This window comes from Heterocephalus glaber, unplaced genomic scaffold (genome assembly GCF_053883595.1).
Source record: "Heterocephalus glaber isolate CG9 unplaced genomic scaffold, H.glaber_assembly_v1.0 deba00001504, whole genome shotgun sequence".
NCBI classification, from domain to species: domain Eukaryota; kingdom Metazoa; phylum Chordata; class Mammalia; order Rodentia; family Bathyergidae; genus Heterocephalus; species Heterocephalus glaber.
The window spans coordinates 66,955,464-66,982,152 of record NW_028258324.1 but is presented as its reverse complement, the minus strand read 5'-3'; the positions used below and the strand labels follow the sequence as shown (position 1 = coordinate 66,982,152).

The following is a 26,689-nucleotide window of genomic DNA, read 5'->3' as shown; positions in this document are numbered from 1 at the left end:
TGCATTTGCAGTGTCCTACTTGAAATCTTACGGTTTCTGTCTCACCATTTTACCAAGCAACGGAGGTTGAGCACCTTCTCATGACACCAAGGAGCCTTGGCACACGTTATTTTTTATTTTTATATTTTCCTTGTACTGGTGATTGAACTCGGGACCATGTGCTTGCCAGGCAGGCATGGTGCCACTGAGCTACATCCCCAGCCCTCACATGTTATTTTTGATGGCCCAGTGTTCTCCTGTCCTGAGAATACATCCTGATTCTGATTTTTCGTCATTGTCAGTAGCACAGTGATGAACATCCACTTTCCAAAATTGTTTATGGACTTACTATTTTCCAGGCTAGATTACTAGAATTTGAAATCACGCATAGGGCAATTGCTGTTAAGGGAGAAACCATTAATTTCCAGGGTAAATTATAGTCAGTCTTGGCAACTCTCGTGGCTGCACAAATTTAGGAACCTCTGGGAATGTATAAAGAAGAAAAAAAAATCACCGATAGCCACTTGGAATGGCCCGTGTGAAATTTGGTGTTGATTGTGTGTCTGCTTAAGTTTCTACCCCGAGGTTTGGCAAACACTTTTTGTAAAAGACCAGAGTGTAAATGTGTTAGGCTTTGCAGGCTATGTATAGTCTCTGATTTTTTTCTTTGTCTTCCTCCTTGTTCTTCATCTTCTTTCTCCCCCTCCTTCTAGATTCATTGTAAAATAGAAAAGCTGTTCTTGGCAAGTAGGTTGTACAAATACAGTTTGCTGATCTGGTTGTGGCCTCAAAAGTGGGGCCACCCAGTGCATAGGATTTGGATTCTCCTCGGCAGTTAACTACCTCATCACTTTTCCTCACGGTTTTCTGTTTTATGCGGCCCAAATATAATTAATAGCTTCCTACTGGAACAGCTATGACACCTTGGCCGTGGTTCTGATACAGAGTTTAAAGCATATTTTATGGTGAATATTTGCTGAGATATCTATCTGTCTTTCATGCCTTACTCATCTCTCTCTTGTGGCACAGCACATTCCCCGAGTGATACTTAGTAGGCTCTCAGCAAATTTGTGTGGCAAGTTGCCTTAGGCTGCAGGCTTACCCCTACAAAGTGCCTGTGCTCAGAACTTTGCTACTCAGGGTTTGTTTCTTGGGCCAGCAGCAGTAATGTCACTTGGGACTTGTTAAAAATGCAGAATTGCAGTCACACACCAGGATCTACATGTCCCTCAAGTGATTTGTATGCACATTACAGTTTGGAAAGCAACACCCTTGAGCTCACCTCCTTTCTGTTGGACATATGCTTATTTACATGGATCCCTTCTGGTCTTTCCATGGCTTGGAGCCTCTGGTGGATGCACTGTGGGCATTCATTCATTCATTCATTCATTCATTCATTCAGGAAAAGGCCTGGAAAGCCAACACAGTTTGTTTTCTGTATGCTGAAAGCTACCCTTTTGGCTAGTGGGACTTGTTTGACTATACTGCTCTTGTCTGAGGGTGGATGTGATGGTAGAAGGAGCGAACATTTAATTAGCATCTACTGTGTGTTAAGCCTTATTGTGTTAAGCTCTTTACACATATGCTACTATGAATAAGGCACAGTAGTCTCAGCTGAAGGGGATGTTGAGATCCTTAAGACCAGAAATTCTTGACAATTACAATCAGAGAGTGTTTCATATATATGTATATGCCCATCCCCAACTCTTGTCATGAATCAGAATCTCTGAGAAATAGATCTGGTCGTGAGAGCTAAGAAAAATGTCTCTGCCATTGCTGATTAAGGAACCAAGACTATAGGTCAGCATCCTGATGTACTGTTGAGACAGGTGCCTCCCAAAGAGGTGAGGGAGCCTCCCAAGATCACCTAGCTTTTAATAACCAAGCCAGGATGAGATCATGAGCCGTCTGCCTGAGGACATAGTTCGCAGCACTAGAGCTGCCTGGCAGCTGCAGTGTCCGCTTAGAAGTACAACTGGGTGAAGAGGTTGCAGCCTTGTCCTTAGAAGTCTGAGTCTGACATACCAAATACCATGAGCCCCTGGCAGCCGGGGCTTTAGAGAACAGACACCAAGTCATGAGGTAGCCTCCTCACTGTCCGTCTTTGTCCTTCCTAGTGCCTGCTTTTAGGGGTGTGACAGCGAGCTTGGAGCAGTGTCAGCAGCCCTAAGTGATCCTGACAGCTGCCAAGGTATCTGGTGTTTCCACCTCTGCAGAGTGGTGGGCAGGCCCCTTAAAGGCAGGAGCAGAAAGTGCTGCTTTCTCCCTGTTTTTCTACTCTGCTCTCAATTGCAGGAATCTTATGGCAACCCTGGCCAGCCTCTTGCTTGCTGGTCATGGCCAGTCAGTGGCAAAGGGAATGGCATGTTGGCTGAGGCTGTGGAAAGCCATCCCGTGGAAGGCCTAGCACACCTCACAGAGAGGCCAAGGGTGTGATTTGTTCCCTGATTACGTGGCAGTCCGGAAGAATGGGAAACAGGAATAGAACTAATTACTGTGATAGCTGCCATTTATTGAGTGCTCACTGTGCTGGGCATTCTGCCTGCATCATTTCCCTTAATCCTGTAACAGCCAGGAGAGCAAGGGAGTGGGGAGGCCTAGTGACTTTCCCCAACCAGCACGCAAGGATGTCAACCCAGTTCCCCTTCATTTCAAAGACATAGTCTCCTGCTTCTCCAGCAGGTTCTGCTCTCATTTCTTCTGGTTTGCCACTCCGAGGAATTTAACTGAAAGCCTTGAATTCAGTATGTGAGGGCACATGGTAAGAGTAGACTGCATCAGGTTGTGAAGACTGCTAGTCGTTGGAGGCGTTCAGGCCGAAGCACAGCCCCTGTTGGTGGTGGACTCAGTGAGGGGAGGTGAGTGGCTGTTACATCTCTCTGAGGTGCTAGTGCATCCGGGATTCTAGGATGTTATAAATCTGATAAGATGATCCAGGCAGGGGCCGATAAAATGTGTGAGGTAAAAGTGTATACGAAGGTATTTGAGAGATGCTAAAGTTGATTTTCTGTGGCCCAGAGAGCTGTGCTGCTCTGATTTCTGAGAGACAGTGAGGTATCACCTGCAGCTGGACCCCAGGGATGTTCCAGATGTGAGGACTTTCCCACTGGGAGCTCCCTGTCTTGTAGGGGAGCAAGAATTTGTGCCAGTGAAGGACAGAATACAGTTTTCAAAGGGTTGTGGAGGAAGCTCAGGGATAGTGTTTGGCTAGCATGCATGAGGCCATGGGCACAATCCCGAGAGCTGCTGAAAAACAAACAAAAGAAGAAATTTGTGTTGGGACGTGGAACGTACCCAGTAAGTGAGATTCTTGAACTTTGGTCTTCTGTATCTGCCTTTACTCTGTCCACAGTGAATAAGTCTCCTTTCCTCAGTTTGCTGACTTTGTGCCTTTACTATTATGATTTCTACCTTCTAAGAAGCCATCTTTCCCTCACATGTGTAAGTCATTTCTGCTGTTTCAGGTCGAGCCTCTGCAGGATTTCCGGGGTGATCTCCCAGGTTCCCCAGTGGCAGCAGCCTCCCCTCATCTCCTCAGGATGTGCCAATGCTACCCCCATCTGACCCGCCAGCCTCCCGAGCTCAGGGTTTGGGTCTGATTTATCTCTGCTCTTCTTGCACACAGTGGGTACCCGGTACATGGACCTGCAGTGACTGAAAAGAACAAAAAGAAGTGATCGGGCGATAGCTAGCATTCCCTTGGCTTTAGAAACCTGATTGGAGAGGACAGGGTTGCTCAGGAATGGACATTGCGGGTTCCCATTTCCTCCTCCAGGGTGCAGGTTAGGGTTGCCTGGAGCCACAGATCCTTGAGACTTACCACCTCAGGCCTAAATCTGCCTCCTTTGATTACCTCCTTTCCAGGGAACAGGAGTTCTTGTTGTCAGTCTAGCAGCTGCTAAATATAGCTGCGAGCCCAGGCCTTGGTGTGCTTCTGGGCTGCTGCACTGCGCATTCTGCGCTCTGTTAATTTTGGAGTTTCCTCAGGGATTCTTTACTTTTCCAAGTTTGCATTGGGGATTGCTTTTGGTTTTGAAGCCAGTGAAGGGAGTCGAAGGGCAGAGAGTTAGGTGAGAGTTAAAAAGGCTGAGGAGAAAAGGGGAAGGGGGAAGTTCCTAAAAGAGGGCCCAGCAGTTTCAAAACGGGACTTCACTGTCATTTGCTTCTCCCCCAGCAGCATTTTCTAATTGTTTTCCCAAGAAAACCCCTTCGCATTAGCTTTTTGTGACCTCTGGGTCATCCTCTTTGCAGCTATTATTGTTTAGTTGGATGAACTTTCTTCTCATTAATTTTAAAAGATGCCATAATAATGTTCACAATAGAAAATAAAATAATACAGAAGTGTTTATAATAAAACAAGAATTTCTTGTCCCATCTCTTCCTGTTGCAGTCCCATTGCCAGAAATCAAGTACTTGTAACTGTTTTTGTTTTTCATTCTTCTAGTGGTTATTCCCATGTCTCTAAATAATATGCTCCTATCACTATTTCTTGAGTTATTAGTTTTAGATATCAGATTGACTTTGTTTTACTAATAGGCAAGGATTAGCTTATTTGTTCTCCATTCATACTACTCCTTCCATCCCCCAGTTTTTTGGCTGTTACTACTTTTATATTCTTTAACTGTTAGTTTCCTTTATATGTCTATATGTACTATGTATAAATTCCATTTTCTTGCCATACCAGCTTTGACAGCACATTCACCCACACTTTTGTTTGTATTTCTTCCCAGGTTTCCCCTCTGCTTTACCCTTCAATGTGTCAGTGATGTTTTCGGTTACCTTTGGCCTCTCCAGTCTGTACTGAATACGTACATGTATCATGCACATGTATGCACTTTTGTTACCTATCACGAAGTCATCTATGCTCTGTCTATGGTTTGATCGCAAAAGTTGAAAACAATCAATACTGTTTGCCTTATGATTTCTAGGTAAATATTGCTCAATACTAGGCTCCAAACAGGGCAAGGTTACGTGTTGTGGTTTCATTTCCTTTTCTGGGGTTCTGAGGTCACCCCCTTTAAGCCACTCACAGGGGACTGAGCTTTCCCTTAACATTAAAACTAACAGATCTCTCTAATTCTCATCTAGTTCTTTAAAATCATCACAGGTTTAGGTTTGTTTTATTTTTACATTGAAACTTCATGCTTAGTATTATTTCTTTCATTTTTTGGGAGTCTGATATTGTATTTCTTTTAATGAGTGAGGAAAATTAAGCACTTTCTTTCTAGTCATTCCTTTCTGCTTGCAGTCTCTTCTGTTTCTTCTTTGAGCTCCATCCACTTTTTCTCTTATTTTGCATTAGTTTCTGAGAGCCATGATTTCTTATGCGGACGTTGTTGCCCTGGAGTTTCTGGTGATCTCCTTTTCTATAACCCTGAGTCCTTATCATCCCTTGAGATATCTCCAGCATCTGGTGGGAGAGCCCTTCTGGAGCTCCTGAGCCATGCCATCATTGTTAGGGTTATTCAAAGGAAGATATATTATTAGTATATCACTCACAGATGTTTTGTATACTTGTTCTTACTAGGCAGTTTTCTTAGCTCTTTTTTTCATCTTTGACTGGATATTGGCAAACATTTCCAGATAATTTTTTAATTCCTATATATGTATTTAAAGGCTACTCTCTGCTTCCACAGAGTGGGTGTAGTATTTTTAAAATTTAGCTATTTACATATTGTTGAATGGGGTTTCTGCCAATTATCTGCTTATTTTACTAATACTGTGATGAACATCTTTGTGCAGAAGGCTTTTGTCATTATTATATTTCATGTGAATGCTTAATAAACAGAACTGGGATCCTGTGTCATCATCTTTGAAGACATATTCTACTGATTATGCTTCTGTTGGGTTGCAGTGGGGATCACCTGGCATTTCTCATTTATTTTTCTTTTTGTAAGGAGCAGTGGGAATTGGGAGCAGAGAATCACCTCTGAATCAACACATTTAGTTTTCTAGGCAGCTGTAGGAAGATACATTGTGACTTGTTGCAAACCTGGTATTGCCTAAAAATCCACTGACTTTAGTTTCACCCCACTTTAAAGGAGTCCTCTGGGGTCAACCCTGGCTCTCTGACTTAGGAGGCACTGATAACCAAAAACTTTATGCAATAAATTTTGGGCCAAGTATTGTTCAGCATGCTCACCTTCAACTGGATCATCATTTTTCTTTCTTGGAATTGTTTCTCGGTGACTTTTGGAAAAACCAGATTCATTCTTAGAAATCAAAGAGGTACTTCCATTGAGGATATTCTACAACATCTGTAACGGCTTCTGCACTGGTATAACAGGAGAGACTTTAAGGAATGGCAGGCTCTTGGAGTAAGTGGACTGCTGTGAAGAAATCTTCAGTAACGGGAAACGTAAGTATTGATACAGAAAGAGGTTGATGTAATGTTTCCTTGCACTATGAAACTTCATTAGTCTGGCAACACTGACTCTATAATAACTCATGAAATCTGTATGATATGATTACAGAAAAACGGGACCTTGTCTTTCAAAAGGTTACCAATTTGTTGATGAACACTGATTACACACTAAAGATGTATGTCTGGTTGCGCTATAGAAAACTCTTGAGCAGAAAGACTCATAGTCTATCTGTTTTGGGTAGTTGGTGATAAAATTATATTGGAGGTGGTGAAGAGAAATGTTGTACCAGAATATGACAGCCCAGAGAGAATGTGGTCCAGCAGTCCTATTTTAACATAAGGAACAGGGTTCTGGATAGAAGGATTTATTTAATGTCATATAAATAGTTAAAAGCAGAATCAATTCTAGACACCATTCCTCCCTGCTTCTAGGCCCTAGCTCTCTTCTTATACCAACTCTTATAATTTAAAAAGTTTGCAATTTTAATTCTCTGTGTGTAAAATGTACTTCATGAGGATAGAAATTAGAGAAATTTTTCATCATATAGAGACATGTGGGACTTTTAATAAAGGAGAAAAAACATTTGCCTGGAGTGGAATCAGGAAGTGTTTAAAGTCTAAGGTATAGGGAACGATTTCTCTGATGAGGGGAAGTGCTAAGAAGGCCTCTTTCTTGGGATTTAATTGGGGCCAGGCTGTTGTTTCTGATGTTTGGGGAATTTGGGGTAGATTTTTGCTGGAAACATTGCCATTCTCTAGGTACACAGACTCTACATCTGTAAAATAAGATGGGCCAGTCTTTGTGGACCCTTCTGCTCTGAGTTTCCTGACTCCCTGACTCTGCATTGTGTCCGATGTCTGAGATGACTTGCAGGGGGAAAAAGACTTTGCTGAATCAGTAACAGCGTCACCTGCTTTAGTCTGGCTGGGAAGTAGGTCAGAGCCTGGCAGCCATGAGACTGGTTGGCTCCAGCTGTGAGCGCTGCCCTTTGTAGACACCTGGCTCAGGAAGGCAGCAGGGACTGACACTCAGAGCGGGGGAAGGGCGTGTTTGTGGCTCTAGGTGCTGCAGGCAAGGAGAGGTGATCCATGGGAGGAGGAGCCCTGTGGGGAGGAAGGAAGCCCACCTGGGACCCAGTGGAGAAAGGGAGTAGCAGGCACCTTGTCTTGAGTGCCAATCTTGTGTTGTGCACCGGCTCCTACATGCACTGGGAAATCTAGGCTGGGAGAGGTTTAGTTGCTTGTCTGTGTGGGCTGTTGGTGACTGAGGTGGGAGGAGGCAGTGCTAGCTTGAGCCAGCCCTGTAAGTGCTCTGTTCTGGTGATGAAGGAGACAAGCAGAGTTCATGGCCCCACATCACTGCAATCTAGGGGCAAGAGAGACAACCAGCAAGTAAACGAATGCATACTTCAGAGCGTGAAGCATCCTAAGCCAAAGAATACAGCAGCTTGAGGTGGTAGGGAGTGGTAGAGTTGCCCATTGGGTTTATACAAAGTAGCCCATAAGGTTGTGCCTTGCGGGGAGCTGACGGGACACCAGACAGTGCTGGGTTGAGATTCTTGGGCTTAAATTTAGCCCTGACTGTGATATCAACTGCTGGGTGCTTGAACAAGTCACTTACCTGCCATGATTAACACGGGGGAAAGTCATTTCTGTCCTTCCTACTTCACTAGATAATGAAGGGAGGTGAAATGAATCAATTTGATGTACACCCATTTTTAAAACCTCAGTCGGTTATAACAAATATGAGGGTCTTTTTTTTTTTAACAGCTTTGGTTTCCTTTTAAAGTAATGGCCTCTTATATTTATTTACTGCCCCTTGTGTGCTCTGAGGAAACAACTGTTTCTTTAGTCTCGGGAGAGCTTGGGTCTGGCTAGGGGGCATCAGGGGACCATCAGAAGTGAAGCAGGCAGCTGTACCTCAGATTGAGCTGTCATTGTCACAAGGGGTGGTGGAGGCCGGAGGAGCTGCAGCCAGGACCAGGGAGAGGAATTGATACCCAGGAGAGGCAGGACTGATGCTGGAGTTGATGAGCCAACACTTACTGAAGCCCACAGTGTGCCAGGCCAAGGCTGAGAAGTGGAGGGCACAGGATCATGGAATCATCCCTTATTTTTCTGGATTCTTGGGAGTCCTGCACTTCAGAAGCTCAAGGGAATCAACAGTGAGTTTAGTAGATACATTCCCCGTGTAGACAGAGGTGATATATAAATGTATATAACACTCTCTACTGGAGGAGAGTCTTTTCATTGTTGGATTATGGGGGGGCTCAAGGGACCCTAAGGGAGGGGCTGGAAGAATTGAGATGATACTAGAACACTTGGGAGTCCCCAGACATTTAAATATTGTAGTAACCAGTATAGCTGTATCTCTGTGTACTGGTGATCATTAGTCTTGCATGTGATTATACGACTGTCTTATAGTGTTATCAGTATCATATTGATGTCCATAAAAAGCACTAAAGAGGGAATGACTGGAAAGATTTCATGGGTTTGGTGATACTAGTGTGGGCTTTGTAATTTGAATAGAAGTTTGGTAAAAACTTTCTAGGAAGAAGGGGGATGGTAGGCAACAACACCTGTATGTACCAGCACAGGATTTACGGCTGAGGGGCCGCGGTTTAGGGCATTGGGTTTAGGTGATCATGAGCACTGTGGTGACCACTCAGATCAGGGAAGAAAGAAGAGAGAGCAGCATGTCCATTATTTCCTTTGCACAGGTTAGGAACTGGATCCTGCAGGCCATTTTATTTTAGACAATGGCAACTATGCACCAAGTGCTACACGGTTTGCAAGCATTGTCTCAAATCCTTCAGCAACCCCATGAGGTAGAGATTTTTATCTCGCACTCATTATATTGGTTAGGAAATCAGAGCTCAGCATGTCAAAGTGGCTCACAGTCTCACAGCAGCAGGGGTTTAGCTGTCTGCAAAGCCTGAATTCCTAATGCCACATTCCTCTTTATCCCATGAATTTGCATGCCATCCATGAGGAAGCGGGGTCTTTTCCTCGCATAGAAGTGTGACTGCTAACAAAACCTGGCGGTAGCATTACAGCATCCTTCACTGCAAAAGGAGGACAAGAGTTCTTAAGCATCGACAGCGCACCTCGGTCCCTCCCCCAGTGCCTTCTGCGGAACTGTTCTTGGAGTGATGGCTGTTTCAGTGTTTCTCTCCTCCAAGTCCCTGGGACTTGACTTTCACTCTCCTGCTGATGACAGAGAGAATCTGGGGGCTGCACAGAGGCTGCATATTTCTGGTCTTGTGACAGGGCTTTGTTAGAGTAAATCAGTAACCTGGTTCCTGGTTAAGACCTGGCCTCTTATGATTTCATTTTAGGAAAAGTGCTGATCATGCTGGGGTGCTGTGGGCCCAGCTGTGTGTGCCCAGCTGCTGTTTCTTACTGTCCCTTAATAAGATGGTGTTCTGCTATCATAAAAACAAAACCAGCCGAGTGGCAGCATAGCGTAGTGATGAAGAACACAGGTCTGGAGCCAGTTCGGCCAGATTTGTTTCCGGCTCTGCCACTGTCCAGCTCTGTGTCTATCTGTGCTTCAGTTTCCTCATATATAGAATGGGAACAGTGATAACAAGGGCTGCTTCCCAGGCTTGTCGGGAAGGTGAAATGAATCAGGATTTGTAAAGTGTGTAGGAAACTGCTTGGTATAGAAGTGCCCTAGAAGTGCATGTTAAACAACAACAGAATTTCCTAAACTGGTCCTTCCACATGTCCTTTCCGCTAAATGCCCTCCCACGACATGATGTGTTGGTGCCTTGTGGTTTTTCTTGAAGAACTGGCGGGCTAGAGCACAGCTTCTGGTTGTGTTGTGTGGTCAGCTGCACAGGGGCGGTGCGTTCGCGTGTGTGGTTTGGTAGAGGCTGGTTGTGATGACTGCTTCACCACAGGAACTTCCCTGGCTGTGGAAAATGTGTGGCCCAGAAATACTGAATGAACAGTATCTTCTCTTTTGCTGGTAGAGCAGAATTTGGGTGAAATGGCACTTCCAGCTGAGTTTATTTTTAAATTTTTTCTAGAATTATACTTTGCAACCTATGCATCAATAGTTTTGCCTGGCTGATTCAGTCTGTGGGTAGTTTTTTTTAAATCGAGGGTCACATAAAGGGACTCAGGAAAAGATTTGGATTCTGACTGGTGGCTCAGCTGTACCACTCATATGTTGAGACCCATCTTTGGGCTTTCATTTCCTCTTGTTCTTGTTTCTTTGTTTGCTGACAACATTAGGTGCTGATGGTCAGATGAGCTACCACATCTGAGAGTGGCCCTCATTCCAGGTCAGTCCTGGAGTATTGAAGGAAATATTTTGGTTAGATCTGTTTCTGGTCACTGTGGTCAGTAAAAGAAGCAAGTTGATCATCTTCATTTCTGTCTGCACTTGGTGGTTGTGCCTATAAAAAGTCCGCATTTCATCTTCATACCTTTCCTAATCCCTAGAGTACATCCGGATATCATGCACAATAAAACGCAGAATGAAACCAGATACTGTACCGAGTCACTATTACCACTCAGCTCTTAGAAGTCGTGTGGGGTGGAGAAGCATCGTCAATTCTGGGTGACAGTGAGTTCAGTGCACGAAGGACACTTTGATGGTTTTAGTAGAAGAGCAGCTGAGCTTTCCAGTCTACTTTGTAGGCAAATTCTATCCACCTCTGCAAACTTCCCACTACGTGAGATGACTCAGGGAAAACCTAGTGGTGTTTTTTCCCAAGGAAATCCAGAGTGACCAGAACACCTGTGGTTTTTGAAGGGCGAAGGGAAAAAGGAGTGATGATAGAAGTTAAATACTGATACTCACATGGCCACACATAGCTTTATTTGTGTACATATATATATCTGCATCCATGCAGACATGATTGAAGTTTATAACACTTAAGCTCATATGGTGTTATGATTGCCACATGTGTGGGTTTTCCTTATTTCACATTTTACAGTGGGCCCACAACACATGCAGTTTTGGGTTGTCTAGCCATTTTATGGTAGAGAAAATGGAGGCTTGCTCAGAAATAAAGTGGCCTTCCTGAGATCTATGTGAACTGTAGTTTTCTGACTAGTGTTTGACAGAATTGTTTGCCGCTAAAAAATTAGAGATTGACGACGTTTGTGATTTTTGAAGGAAGATGGAAGTTATACTGTTAATATTAAGCGATATCAAGTCTTCACTCATCATCAAACACAAAATTGGAAACTTCACAGGGGAGCTGATAAGGGAACAGAAGTCGTGGAAAGTTCATTAAGTTTCTCAATGAAATGACAGTGCATCCATCCTTCTTTCCACTCAACTGTCTATCCATTCATTTCATCATATTAAAGAAAAAAAATACACAGCATGCCAGGTACCATGCTGGGCCCTGATTCATCAACATCAAATCAGAATGACATGTGGCAGTTGTGACTTTAACATGTGGCTGGCTCCAGTTAAGATGTGCTGTCAATGTGGAATTCTCACCAGATTTTAAAGGCTTAGTGCAAAAGAGTAAAACATCTTATTAATAAATTTTATGATGTTGATTACTTCTTGAAATGATATTGTGGATATGCTGAGTTAAATAAAGTGTTATTAAAATTAATTTTTCCCGTTCTTTTTCTTTTCTGGTGCTGAAGAACAAACCCAGGGTCTTGTGCATGCTAGGCAGGTGCTCTCTGCCACTGAGCTCCGTCCCCAGCTCCTTGTTCCTTACTTTTAAAAAAGTGACCGCTAGGAAATGAATAATTATACTTGTGGCTTGCATTATTTTCTCACGGTCTAGAAGCCTCTCATCCCCTGGGGAAGTGAACTCTGTGGATGTGCCCTTATCGAATAATGTACCACCCTCCTTCTTTCCTTGCATTTGTATTTGTCTCTCCACCCTGTCTTGTTTTGGCTACTTAATTCATTTCAGTCTAAGGGAAGCTAATCTCAAGCCTTTAAGGCCAAATCGGTTTCTTTTTAGCAGTGCTGTGACCTGGCCAGTGTGATATTGCCATGGTTTACTACTGTGGCTACCTTGGCGTCCTTCATTTGTCCCTCACCTCTCTGGTCTCTCAGTTCTTTGCTGGCTCTTGCTCATTCTGTAGATGAAGGAGTTGAACAGCTTTGTCTTCAGTCATCTCTGTGTCTTTGTGCCCACGTCCTGTGTCATACTTACTTGGTTTGGGACTCCTGAGCTGCAGGCTTGTTGTATGTAAGTGCCTGGGAATGTTAGTTACCTGAGACTGAGTGCCTTGGAGCATCGCCAGCTTGGTGGGGGATGTTGCTGTATCTGCTCAGTCACCCAAGCCTGAAAACTGGGATGTTTGGATGCCCTCCCTTTCCCTTCCCTCACCTTTGCATCCAGTTATCCTTAGTCAACCTACCCATCCCCGTCCTACCTGCCTCATTTCAGGTCTCTACATCATTGTTTGGGGATGTTTCCACAATTTTCAGGGGTCTTTTCTTTTTCTTTCTTTCTTTCTTTTTTTGTTTTGGCACTGGAGATCGAACTTGGGTCTTTGCGCTTGGGCAGCAGGCGGCGAAACCACTGAGCTAAACCCCCGGCCCTCTTTTTCTTTTTATCGTCATCTGTTGACGTCTTTGTTCTTCTTCCAAAGTCATATTCAAAATAGGAAAATTTGTTGATGCAAGGTGATTTGGCCCCTGCTCTTCCCGTCTTCGTCTTGCTAATCTCTAAGATGAGCCTGTGCTCCAGGAATGTGCCTGAGTTTTCTGTAAGCTTTCATGTTTTAACACCTACCCTTTCTTTGTCAGAAACATCACTCCACTGCCCACCCGATCAGGGTAGCATAAGTGTACTGTACCTCTCAAGAGTTTACTCTGATATATCCCTCTCTGACCCCTGTTAGCTCCGCTTCCATCATGCTGTGCTATTTTGTTGAACTTGGCTGCTTTTTCTTAAGGGCAAAGGTCAGGCTTTTCATTTCTGCATTGCCAGATCCAAAGAGGTGTGCAAGAGGTATTTGTTGAGCAAATAAATGTTAAATAATGAAAAGTAGAGATAAGGCATTGTGGGATTTGTGATGGCAGTTCCAGCCAGGTAGGGCTGGGAGCAGGGAGGGTCCTAGAAGAGGGGACACTTGAGCCTGGACTTTAAGTCTGGTGGTTCTAGGGTGGGAGGGTACAGAGTCTCTAGTGGCCGTGATGAGTGCACTGTGTTCTACAGGACCAAGAATGTTGTCCCCAGGTCAACAGCATCATCAGCAAGGTAAATAAGAAAGTAATCTCAGGAGTCCAATAGGGCTGGTGTCTGCCATTTGTCCCTGAGCTGCATTATATAACCGAGGAGAGCTTCACTCTGCTGCACACAGCTAGTAAAGCAGGCAGGCACCCCAGTACTTGCCTCCGAGCTGCCTCGGAGGAAGGGAATATGGAATGGTTGCTTGCATTTGCATCTTTACTTCTCCTTCAGAGCAGCCTTTCTGGATAGAAGAGAGGTGACCTCAGCAGCCAGAGACAGGAAAGAGCCAAATGAGTCCTCTCAGGCCCTAATGAGCTGCATGAGGGACCCTTCCCGAGAGCAAGGGTCAGGTGAGGTCATGCTTTGCCCTGGGTGAATTTTGCCTTGGGGCCCCAGGTGGCACTGGAGAAGAGCTGAGCTAATTTTACCCACAGGAGCTGACTGTGCTGAAAGGCAGGGCTTATGACATTGGCCTTATCATCCTGTGATGCCCAGAAAGCTCCCGAGGTGCAACCCCGTTATGTCTGGGCTGTTTTTTCTGCATCCAGTTAAATGTATTTTTTCCCCATTAGATTTGCATATGGGGAAGCAGGATGCTGAGGTGCAAGGAGCTTTGGATTGGGTAGAAGGACATAGAAGTGGATTAGGCTCCCACCTCTTCCCCTCGTTTAGGCTTCTGACCTTTGGCGAGTTTTATACTCTCTCTGGGTATCAGTTTCCTCATTTATAAAATGGTACTTATACCATGCTGGATGATTATTCCTAGGTTTACATACTCAGTGACACTCAGCAAGCAATTGCTATGTGCAGTCACCATTCTGTCTCCTTTATTCATAGTGTTGCTCCTGATACTCTAAACAGTCTTCGAGGGAGGTGCTCTTTCTGTCAGTGTTCTACACATAAAGAGGCACAAGGACAAGGAGGTTAGGAGCTTGCCTTAGGCCAACATCAGGTCTCCATAGAGTTGGACATTGAACCCAGACCACAGGTTCCAGCGACCACATTCATAACCCGACTGTACCTTACAGCCTGACATGATAAGACCTTTTTGCTTAGTCTGTAGCATGTGCCTAAGGCTTTCTAACTACTGGGTGTGTATGAGGCCCTGGGCTCCATGATGACTGAGGCAGCAGGCTGGCAATTGTGCTGCAGTGCAGACTTGATGGCACTTGCCAGTGGACCCCTTGGGTCTGCGGAGAGGTACTGTGGGGGGTGTTAGTGCCTGACCTTGCAGGCCCTGCCTGGAGGGCCCCTTAGCCCTCTTTTCTCTCATCTCCACAAGCGCTTCAGTAATCAGGGTTTGTTATCATTGCCATCTTACACATGGGGAATGGAAGCCTGGAGAGGTAAAAGTCCTCCTCACGTTTGCTGGGTAGATGCAGCAGACCGAGGCTGTTTGGTCCATGTTTATGTTGATTTCTCTGTTTTCTCCATGAACAGTGCTGCCTACCAGAGTTATCTTTTGTCATCAAACCCTAACTTCGTTCTTTCCATCCCCAACAACCTGGAGGAACCAGTGTTCATGAAAAATGTGGGTCACTAGTTGAGGGGGGCGGGTCTGTGTGGTCAGAACAGGTGCCAGTTGCAAGGAAAAGAAAGGGCGGGGCTCTGCTCCAGCTTTTTTATTGCTGTGTAACCAATCACCCCATAGCTTAGTGGCATAGAACAACTGTTTATTATGCTCATGGACTTTCTGGGTCAGGAATTTGGACAGAGCAAAGAGGAGGTGGCTTCTCTCTACAAGGCCTGGAGCCTCAGCTGGAAGATTGGAAGGCTGGGTGCTACAGGCATTTGAATGTTTGCTTAGAAGTCAGCTGAGACCTTCACCAGGTTGGAGCATCTATATATGATCTCTGCATGTGGCCTGAAATTCCTCATAGCATGGTGCCTGTTTTCAAAGGGCAAACTTTGAAAAGGAGAGGGAGGAACACAGACACAGAAAGAGAGAGAGAGAGAGAGAGAGAGAGAGAGAGAGAGAGAGAGAGAGAGAGAGAGAGAGGGAGGGAGGGAGGGAGGGAGGGAGAGAATATGTGTGTACTGTATCACTTCATTGTACTCCATTGGCTGGAATAGTTTCAAACTCACTCAGGTTCCAGGAGAGGGAAAGCAGATTCTGCGTCTGATGTGGTGGCCAAGCTGTAGAGCTGGACATATCGCTGGGGTCACTGGTGAGACTGCAGTGTGGCAAAGGCTCCTTTTAGCTAATGAGAGGAGAAAGGGAGGAACAGATTTTCCTTGGGTCCTGTGCCTTAGGGTACACAGAGCTACACGGGCCTGTATGCTGCAAGCATGGCTGAGGGGCAAACCTGGAAAACCCGAGCTGAGTCAGGGACTCTTAGGAAAAAAAATTTATGCAGTAAGCTTGCTTCATTTGATATGAATTAGGGCGTACACTGATCATAAACTAGTTTGTGTACTTCTGATTAACCTATTGCCTGTTACTTATGTCACTTTGAGAGTTCTAGGTCTATTTGGCTCATTATAATAAAGTAAAATGGTTTTCTTTCCTTCATAGAGGTGAGGAAGAAGGTCTTAGGTATAGGAAGAGATGGATTTTGGGCAGATAAAAAATAAGACTTTTCTTCTAGGTGTCTTCCTGAAAGAGTTAAAGACATCATAGTACAGTGATACATGCATACCTGTGTTTATAGTAGCACAACTCATAATAGCTAAATCTTGGAAATTGCCTATATGTCCATTACAGATGAATAGACGAAGAAGATGTGGTATTCGTACACAGTAGAGTACTACTCTGGTGTAAAGATAAACTTGAGTCATTCATGGGACAGTGGTTATACCTTGAGATCACAATGTTAAGTGAAATAAATTAGACACACAAGCTTAAATATCGCATGACTTCTCTTACATGGGAAACCTAAAGTATAAATAAAGAGCAAAATAAAAGACAGAAAATAGAAAGTGGTAATAGGAAGTAGGGAGATAGATCTTTCTCAAAGGGGAAAGGGGTTAAGAGGAGGAGGGAGGTGGGAGGAAGAGGAGGAAAAAGGAATGAAGACATGTTATATACATGTGCCAGCTCCCCACAAGGAGTGTCAACATGTCCAGCAAACGGACAGAAAAAGGAAGAAGGTCAAGAAGCAGATGGAGAGTGGAAGGAGGGATGGGAAAAGGGATTAAAAAAGGGAATTTTGATATGTTTTCTACATGTACCAGTTCCCCACCAGGAGTGTAAACGTCATGTACTACAAACATGTAGTAATAAAAAATGCTTAATTTATCATGACAGTATCTCAGCCCTAATATGCATGTATTACATATGTACATTTTCCCAGAAACCAGAAAAGTTTATTTCATAGGCTGAGTCTCTTTTAAGAAAAATGAAAACCAAAGTTTGCAATAAAAAAGTAATAAGACTGAATGATTAGTTAATTGATCTCATTTTTTCCTTCTTGAATCGTTCAATCATAAGTCCAGGAAAAATATTGAATAGTGGAAGTCTGAAGGTTACGTCTGGGGCTCTTGGGTTTAAGAATTCTTTCCTCACCTCCAGTCCCGAGATAAGGGAGGTGGGTTAGGAAGCCATTGGAGAGGCCTCTGTACCATGTCTCACCACCCCCAAAATTGGCAGCCAGGCCCTAGATTGCCAAATGGGGTGGCTTTTTGACTTCTACCATTCCACAATATAGTTTGCTAGCAGAAATAGGGGCGGGAAGATTTCCTTTCACTTCTGCCTTCCAGGTCTCACACAAGTAGCAGTAGGTGCCTGCACTAAAGAGAGAAGTGGATGTCCCAAGAATTGCGAAGGAGAGAGAGATCCTTCCGTGGGCCTCCCTCGTGGAGCCCCTACACCATGAAGCATGCAGGGTGCGTACTGTGTCCTTCATGTTAATGCTCTTGCATCTTGAGCTTAGTTTTAATTGCCAGTCAAACCAGAAACTTGCTGACAAGGTTCATGCGCTGTGACCATGACTTCAGTTGTTCTTGGGGAGCATGTGGGTGGTGATGGCTGCCACACAGTGTGTTCTGTGCTATCCTCTAGGGTCATGGTGGCCTTTTGACATTGGGTCAATTTCTCTTCCTTTGAAATATGCAACGCATGAGACATCACCTTGGCAGTTCCTCTCAATGGTTTCCTTTCTAAAGTCTTCCAGGAAAAGAAATGAGGGTGTGTGGATGTGCAGGGTGACTTGAGAACCTGCATTTTATGGATGAAGAAACTGTGCTTGAGAGAAGGGAAGTGATTTGCCCAGGGTCACTGCACCTTTATAGCAGGACTTGAGTTGTGCCCTGCGTGGGGGAATGAGTGCCGTGTGCAGAGGCTCTGGGGCCAAAGGCTGCAGTGTGGCTTCCTGCTCACCACTTACTGTACAATTGTAAAATGGGTGAACTAGTTGTATCTGATATAACACTTGAAAAGGCGAGCCATGTGAAAAACTCTGTCAGTTACAAAGAAATACAGAAGTATTTCTTCTTACCATGATGTGGATATTTGTGGACTGGTAAATGGTGGGACTGACTATAGCTAACAGGTAGGTCAGTGATGATGCCACTGACCACACCCCATCATAGAACCACTGCCAGCGGGTTTAAGTGTGCCTTGCACATTGAAGAGGTTTCATGCCTGCCCACCTCTTTGCTCTGGACAACATTGTGATGGGATGGAAGCAAGGTGGGATTGTTTTCACCAGATTTCACAAACAAGGAAATCAAGCTCAGTGAACAGACAGGACTTTTCCAGCCACTCTGAGAGAGGATGCCAAAACCAACACTTGCATCTGTGCTGATGACTGGAACACTGGATTCTCCAGACTATTTTTCTCCACACTCATCCATCTTGGTGATGCCTTCTGAATACTAAGATGGCCACCATTTCAGAGATTCCAGGGACAAACTTTTAAGATTTTCAGAGATGAGCTGTAGTGAATTCGGGACCCAAAATGTGTTCCAGTAATTGTGTATTGCGGTCATAGTGTTTGTTCTGGTTGAACTTATACACAAGCAAGCAAAGAAAGAAATGGACCTTTGCTAGTTATTCACATCTCCTTTTCCCTGGACACACTACCTGCCTTTCCTTTTGTGGACGTAGATAAATACATGGGTGGAGTGAACATAACACAGCATCTATGGTGGAGTTCTACTAATTAGACTATTCCTTCTCATGAAACTTTTTAATTGAATAAGAGTTGGCATCTTACAGATGAGAAAACTGAGGTTTAGAGAGATTGAACAACTGGCCTGAGAGAACACAGGTCCTAGATAGATTGTAATTCAGATTTTCTTATTTTTGACTTCCTTCTTTTCTGGTACACTGTATCCTTAGCATATATTACCTGTCTCACTGGTGAAAACCTAGAGCTGCTTAGAAAGGAGGCATCTTTAGAGTGGCTGCAGCAAAGTTGGAAGGGACTATGAAAGACTCTGAAGACTGGTGGTTTTCAAGCTGTGCTATCCTGAGCCTGGGAGACTCAGGAGTTGCCCTGGGGTTGAGGTGACAGAAGAGGTGAGAAGGAAGAGGAGGGGCATAGAGGAGCACTGTAGCCAGCTGAGTAGCTCTGTTTTCACCTACTTTGTAAGCCAGGCATCTCAAAGCATTCACTTAAAGGGGAAATTTCTGCTGCTAGGAAAAAAAGTTTGAAAACCACTGTGCTAGTCCAGTGTCTCCACGTTAAGATTTCAAGTCGAAGAAGTTTGGCAGAAGCCACAAACTGGGAGGCATTGCAGGACTGAGACGACCAGCCTGAAACTTCCTTTACTCTGTGATGTTTTGTTAGAAGCACCTCCTGTAACTCACATTCCAGTATGAGGCTTTTGGAGAACCAGCGGTAGACTCAGGGCCCTGCAGGTCTGAGTAGCTGCAGACCTGTGAGCCTGTCCCAGACCTGATCTGCATCAACCTGTCTGTGTCTTCCTCGGATCCTGGAAATCGTGCTGAGATTCGTTCAATACCTGTACAAAAAGAGTTAAAATGATTATATGGTGTTACCTTCCTGGCCCAACCTTCAAAGACATTATTTGTCTAAATCCATATGATTATTGAGTGTCCACTGTGTGCCTGATGCTCAAACAAAGGCCTGGTGTCTGATACCAGGGTACTGGTTGGGAGACAAATGAATAAGAAATTTTCTCAACTATTTCTGACAGTAGTATGTTTGTTATATATGATTAATGTTCATGCTTGTTGAGTGAAGAGGATTTCATATTGTACAATGAAATGGGCAGAATCTGGGCAATGGGAAAGGAAGACAGAAATAGGATAGTACAGTCTTGACTTGTAAGGGGTTGATTTTGCCCTATGAATTAGTTTATTTCGTCCTCATGCGTTACTATAGCTGGATCTGTACATCTACTTTTCCTTTAAGCAGTCATTTCCTGTCGGGGAGTTATTGCTGGGATTACATGAGATACTATCTCTACCCTTCTTAGTATAATACCTAGCAGAGTAAACAGTCATTAAATAACAGTGATTATGGTTATTTGGCAGTGAGGAACCAAAGAGCTTCTATGTTTTTAAATTTTATCAATGGTGTGATCAAAACTTTGCTTCTCAAAAAATAAATAACTCCACTTTTAGAAATAGAATATAATCACCGATGGCTGCAACACATTGGTATCAGCTTCCCTTTTTGAGTTGCCTCTGTTTATTATCTACTCATCTGCGCACCTCTCTCCTTAAGGCCTGTATGTCTTCTAAGTGCGGCTGGTTCTTTACTCTTTCCTGGACATACATTCTCATTGCCTAGGTTCACATCTTTCCTTTTGCCTGGAATTCCCTTTGGCCTTCACCTTTGCCCCTTGCCTCATGCTCTTTTCATACCTAGCCCCCAAGTCTAACACGGCCTTTGGAAGGAAATCAAGGAACTCATGGTGTTGGGCACATCCCGTCCTCTGTAACCATCAGTCTCTCTCTTGTAGCAGGTTTGTGAGCTCTTGGAAGTTGTCTGCATCTCACAGCCTTTGCTGTGGCATCCCTAGAGGTTCCAGCACACACCCATAGTAGGTGCTCACACACCTGTGTAACGAACGAATTGAATGCTTTTCTGAAATGTTCCACACCAGGAAGCAAAGGATGAAATGCAAAGGAGAAAACAATCACTGTCCATGTCTGTGTTCATCATCAGCTGTGGGAATGGATTTCTGGGGAAGAATTGGCCCCTCCATAAGACAGCAATAACCTGATGCCATGCAGGAATGGAGGAGAATCCTGACAATTAGTGGGTTGGGAGAGGCCTGAAGAAGGCTGTACCCGTGTCTGTTCTCTTAGGGGCACTGGGGACCCCTCTGGTCCCTAGGGTGATCTGTAGCAAGAGCTTGGATGTAAATGAGCCTCATTTGCTGCTCAGCCTGTTACCTGCTGCCTGGACTGCCAGATTTCCCAGTTGAGCCTGTGTGAGCTGGGCCAGGAGGTTTAATGGGTTGGAGATTTACTATCATTTTGGTATCTGCAACTGAAATACCTCGTGCCCTTGATTAATTCATGCTTGGGTGCTTCCTCAGTGCTCTCTGGTAAATAGCTCTTTACTGTACATTTATTTCCCTGTGGGCTTATTTCAGAGAGACTGGAGCCTGTGTTTCTAACAACTTCTCCAAGGGAAACATCGAAGGCCATGTTTCCGGAACTGTGAATCTCAGGGGGTCCTCGAAACGTCCATCTCTTTTACCTCTTTTTGACCAAGCATTTGCTTTTAGCTGAAAGGGAGATTTTTGTCTTGAGCTGTCATCCTGTAGACATGTGACTTGGAGCTTGAAAATCTGACAGCTGCTGCTGAGCTTTGAACTGCAAGAGTGAGCAGCATATAGACCTAGCCCTGTAGAACAGCATATCCTTCTCCTTTAATTCCCAGAGCCTTAATGTTTCTTTGTCTTACGAATGACCTCACTGCTCTTTGTGTTTGCAATGGAATGCGCAGTCATTTGCAAGTAATCACACAATAATCCCTTACACTTTATAATGCCTTCCTCTTTTCCATAGGGCTTTTGCTCCCATTATCTCATTTGATCCTTATAACTGCTCTGAGAGGGAGGCAGAGTCCTATTTTAATCTCTAATTTTCAGGTGTAGAAACTGAGATTTAGAAAAATTAAACAGTTAGTTAGAGGTCAGGCAGCTAGTATGAGGCAGCATTGGAACTGGAAGATGTTTTGCTTCTTACTTTTGGTTTGACCTTGGGAATGTACTAAAATTTTCTGAACCTCAGTTTTCCCATTAGTAAATGGGGTGTAATACTGTCCCCAGTTCTTTGACCCTGTTTCCTCATCTATTTGAATGGTCACTAATATTTGTGTTCATTTATTAAACATGCAGTAAACAGGAAGTATTTGTTTGTGGTATGGTCTTTAAAGTATAAAACAAGTCATCAACATAAGTGTGCAATTGACTATATACTGTGTAGAACAAGTGGAAACTGCTTTTAGAGTGCATAGTTGGATAACTTTGGGGGTATCCTCAGAAATAATTGTTACTAAGGGTTAAATGACACTGTCTGGAAAAGCATTTAGTGTATGGTACAGTGCACTTCTAATGTGGGGATGATTTTTACTACATGAATCTTGGATTCAGGTAGTGGGTTAGAACTTTGGAAGCAAAGAACAGCTTTCCTTCCAAACCAACAAAACAAGAAAAATCCTAAGGTTCAGAGTTCTCAACAATCGCAGGCTTCCAACCCTGTGATTAGCAAACTGACCCATGGCCCTGCTTTGTTATCCTCAGAATTGGGTTGCAAGCCCCTTTTCCTACAGAATACTCTCTCATTCTCCATCTGTCTGTGTCTCTCGCTGTCTCTGTTTTTCTCTTTCTCCCTCTCTGTTTCCTCTGGAGCAGGCTTGTATCTTGGAGGTGGTTTTAGGTCTGGCAAGGCAGCAGTGCAGTCATGGGGTGCTGGGAATGGGCAATCTGAGCTTCATCCAGTAAGGGTGGAGTGTGGCAGGGGCAGCACAGTGCAGCAGAAGGTGGATGAACAGCGCGTTGTGAAGGTCACTCTTCTTTAGTTTCTCACTGAAGAAATACATCTGCCTGGATTTTATAGGGTACATTTTGTGAGTCCACATGGCCACTGGTACAGATGCTGAATGGGCTGGTTAGTGGTAGCACATTGGAAAAACCCAAAAGGAATGGATTTCAAGTTGGCAGCAAATGCAGGAGGAGTCAGCAGTCTGATGTGTTCAGGAGAACAGCGGGCATGACTGAGGGCTGAGATCTTGGATAGCTTTGTTTCTGTATACATAGTCACCTACAGGAATTCCAAACCAATGAGACAGGCATTCGTTGACATGTGGTCCTAAGAAGCAGCCTGAGGAGCAGGAGGTTGAAGGCCAGGGAGCCAGATTTTGGTTCCATATAAGGAAGAACTTTGTGGTGGAGAGCTGGAGTTAGGAGCTGCAGGAGATAATCATCTCTGCCTTATGGAAGGCTGTAGGGATACCATGGGGTGGGGATTCATACACAGTCAAGCATTGGACTGGAAGTTCCCAGTGGCATAGAGGAAGAGGGGGACACAGATAGGAGGAGATGAAAAGTCCTTTTGTAAACAAGGAAACTGACCTCCAAATATTTGCTCAATGGAGAGCAAATGTAGACACTTGCATTCTGGTTTTCACATCTATGCCTGAAACTCACTCCATGGACCTTGATTTTGAAAGCTCCCAGGCCATCATCCCTAGACAACTATTTTCCATGAAATATCTCTTTCCTCTGCTGTGGTTCCCCTGTTGGGATACTGGAAGAAACTCTCTATTCTTGAAAGAATGAGGAGCATCCCTCACTCTCTTCTGCCTCCCGCCTAGACTCTCTGAGAAGGCTGCAGGATTGAGAACTCTTCACTGAGTTCTGCTTCTGGTGTGTGGTAGAAGGCTCTTTGACTCTGTTTCCTTACCAATTTGAATGGTCACTTATATTTGGGTTCATTTATTAAACATGCAATAATTAGGAAATACTTGTTTGTGGTGTGCTTGTTAAAGTATAACACGAGTCATCCACATCACGGTGCAATTGACTATATGCTATGTAGAACAAGCAGAAACTGCTTTTCGAGTGCATAGTTGGAGAATTTGAGGGCATCTACAAAATTTCTACATGAGAAAACGCAAACTGCAGACTTGTACAACCTCGTACGGAGTGATTCGGGTTTAGGTCTTGGGTCCTCTCCCTCCCTGCGCAGAGCTGTTTGTGGCTTGAGGGCCCCCTGGGATGAGAGCAAGCAGCTTCAGGGTTCAAGCAGGAGAGCTAGGAAATGGGAGATGGCTCCGATGAAGGGCTCGTCTGACCCCCCAAAGCCATGGACATGGCAGTGGCATTCCCTTCCCTGTGTACACCCTGTGTCTTCACACCCCCACTTCCCCCAAACTCTCTTCTCTTTCTTTCTCCTCTGATCCAGTTTGGAGTCAGGTTTAGACCATATTCATTCCTGCTCTGCTTCCCTGATTCAACTTCGTCATCAAGCATTCACAGGACCTCAGGGACAGGATTAATTTTACAAATTAAACTGCGCACCCCCCCCCCCCCCAACAGCAGTGCTCAGCTGACAGTCTGGTTTTATTCTGCATTTTCAAGCCTGGTGCAGGACTCTTGAAGAACTCATGCTAAACTGAGTTTTCAGGAGGACCCCCAGCCCAAGAACGTCAGACTGATCATCATACTTCACACTGCTGTATTTTGGATTGTCCCTTCCACAGGTGAACCTAAAATAAAGGCTTCAAACCAATGACTGCCTTGGTAGGGAGGGGGCGGCTTTTTCCTATTGTAGAACAGTATGGATTGGCCGAGACTCCACTTCTGTGGGCTAATAATTTACTCCGAGTAAGGAATTCTGTCTTATGTCGGGCAAGTTCTTCAAGTGCCAGAGGACAGAAGGGTGATTTTTCTGACATCCTCTAGCCGGCTTCTCCATATTTGGCAATGTTTACCCACCACACTGATCTATTGGAAGAGAAGGAGGTGACTCAGGGTTTAGGAGAAGCAGGATTTGAATTCTTGTTTCCAGAAACAAAGTCGCCCCCCTCTCCCTGCTGCTGCCTCTACCCTCCCCCCTCCATTCCTCTGCCCCTTGTTCTGGAGGTTGGGGAGAGAATGTCTCAGTTCTGTTCCCCTCGGGCTTCAGGGCCACTGCCTTGCTGTGTCCTGTACGGGGACTAAGGGCCTGTGAGAGGGAGCGAGGGAGAGCTCAAGGCCAGCTGCCTGTGGGCCTGACCTCCTCGAGTAAGTACATCATTATTGCTGGAGCAAATGGCATTTCTGGCTGCAGACCTGGGGCTCGCTTGCATGGTGACAGGAGATTTTGCTGGGAACGCTAGCTGCTTCAATTTGGGGACGGATAGCCGCTTCCCCAGGGGGATTCTTCTCAGAAATGGGATCTGCCTGAGGGGAAATTCTATTTGTATATAAAAATCATGAGGCAGATACTTTCTGCCACCTGAGGCCTAACTAGAGTTGAGTAGGATGAAAATTTGGGAGTGTCCTCTGCCTGATGGCCAAGGCTAAAGCCAAAAGCCAAAAGAGATTTTGGTAGACACTTGGGGAGGGGTAGTTTTACCTTGAAAAGCAGAGTTATGGTTGGAATTAAGAGAATGTCACATGTTGGCCTATGGTGTCTGCCCCTTGCATGCAGAACGTTGTGTATTTCTGAGGAGTTGTCGGAGTTGGAAAGACTGAGAGAAGATTCAGTCTCATCTCTCTCCTTACAGCATGATGAAGGGCAGGGGCCCCAGTGAGCAAGGCTCACTGGCCCTGAAGATGCATGGCTAATTAGGTAGGATTAGAACCTAGAACTCTGTCATTTCATTCTCCTTCCACCAGACTTATGCTGCTGTGCAGACAAGGCAAAAGCATATGCTCATTTCATAGAGGGGGAGACCGGCAGATGCTGAGACCCCCATTTACTACTGATTTAGTTGCTGAGAAATGGAGGGCTAGAGCCTATGGCTCCCAGTTCAAACCTCTTTTCAGTGTCCGCTGTGGGCTCAGCTGCTTGAATTTATTCTTGGTTTTTCTTTTCCTTTTTCTTTTTCTTTTCTTTTTTTTTAAATTTCACCTTTTTTTCCTTCCAAGATTTCTACTTGGCTTTTTTTCCCCTTTTGGTCATATGAATGTTGTTTAAATGTGACCTTCTGATTTCCTTTGCTGCTTATATATTTTTCTTTCCTAAAAGGGGAGGACAGCTTGTTCAAAAGGCAGAACTCAGTAGTGTAGACTTTCATTTCTGATTCATCTGTGACGGTGACTATTCTGCACAGGCCTTGGAAGAATTAAACAGGGCTTTCTCTCCGTGTCTCTATGGCTATTTGTGAAGCTGTGACAATTCGAGAGTATTATTCTTATTCAACGGTGAGCCCTAGTTCTGACTAGACTCGACAGACACACACATACACACATGCACACACAGATGCATGCACACACGCACACACACACACACACACACGATTTTAGTCTGCTTTGAGGTAACTGGAGGAAGACAGAGAATAAGAAGGTACCACACTCTGACCCCCTAGATTTTGCAAGGCCGTCATCAGATGTCTGTGGTATGATCTGTTTCCAGTCAGCTTGGGGCTTCCCTTCCTACCTCAGGGAAGGAGTAGAGAGAGCTGTGTTTGGGGGAAGCACTTTGCTGCCAGTGGCATTAGGTGGTGGAGGTCAGGGAGCAGAGGATTCCTCCGGGACCTACATTTGTTCTGTCCATGCAGAAAGGAGGGCAAGCAGCTCTGAAGCGAGGGGAGGAAGGAACTTGCCTGGACTCCCAGGTCCTGCACACAGCCTGTCTCGACTCTGGCCCCGTGTAGTGGGGCGGGTATTGTGGATTCTGCAGTGAGGTGAGAGGAGACTGACTGCCTTGAAAAATGGAGACTTGAGGGTGTTTTCCTGTTACGCTGAGAGATAAAGGCACTAGGAAGTCAGGGTTGGTAATACCAGTGTGAACACTGATACTGTTAATAGGATCAACTGCCCCAGTCGATTGCTGGCTGGGTACCATGCATGGGCTAAACATTCCTAAAGTTATAGAGTCACCGCTACAGCTGCCTGTGAGTGGGTACTATTCATTTTATTTTATTTTTTTTTAACTTTGGTGAAATACACATAAAATAAAACTTAACATTTTAACAATTTTTAAATGCATAGTTCAGCGGCAATAGGTACTTTTGCAATATGTGCATAGTCATTTTCCAAAATTCTTTACATCTTGCAGAACTGAAACTCTGTGCCCACAGTTGACAAGTTCCCATTCTCTCTT

The 26,689-nt window shown here is 44.6% G+C and overlaps 1 protein-coding gene across 14 annotated transcripts in view; it reads left to right on the top strand.

Annotated features, from left to right (window-relative positions):
• The window catches only part of Lpp (LIM domain containing preferred translocation partner in lipoma), an 847,859-nt gene that overhangs the window by 22,317 nt on the left and 798,853 nt on the right, over positions 1-26,689 (top strand). The window contains exon 2 of one of the 14 annotated variants that reach the window (XM_021255727.2): positions 6,185-6,337. The exons of 12 other annotated variants lie outside the window; for them this stretch is intronic. The gene's annotated coding sequence lies outside the window, so the exon portion shown is untranslated. Of the gene's footprint in view, positions 1-6,184; positions 6,338-24,399; positions 24,664-26,689 lie in introns of those variants that run through there. One more of the 14 variants, XM_013072115.3, reaches the window with a different exon arrangement.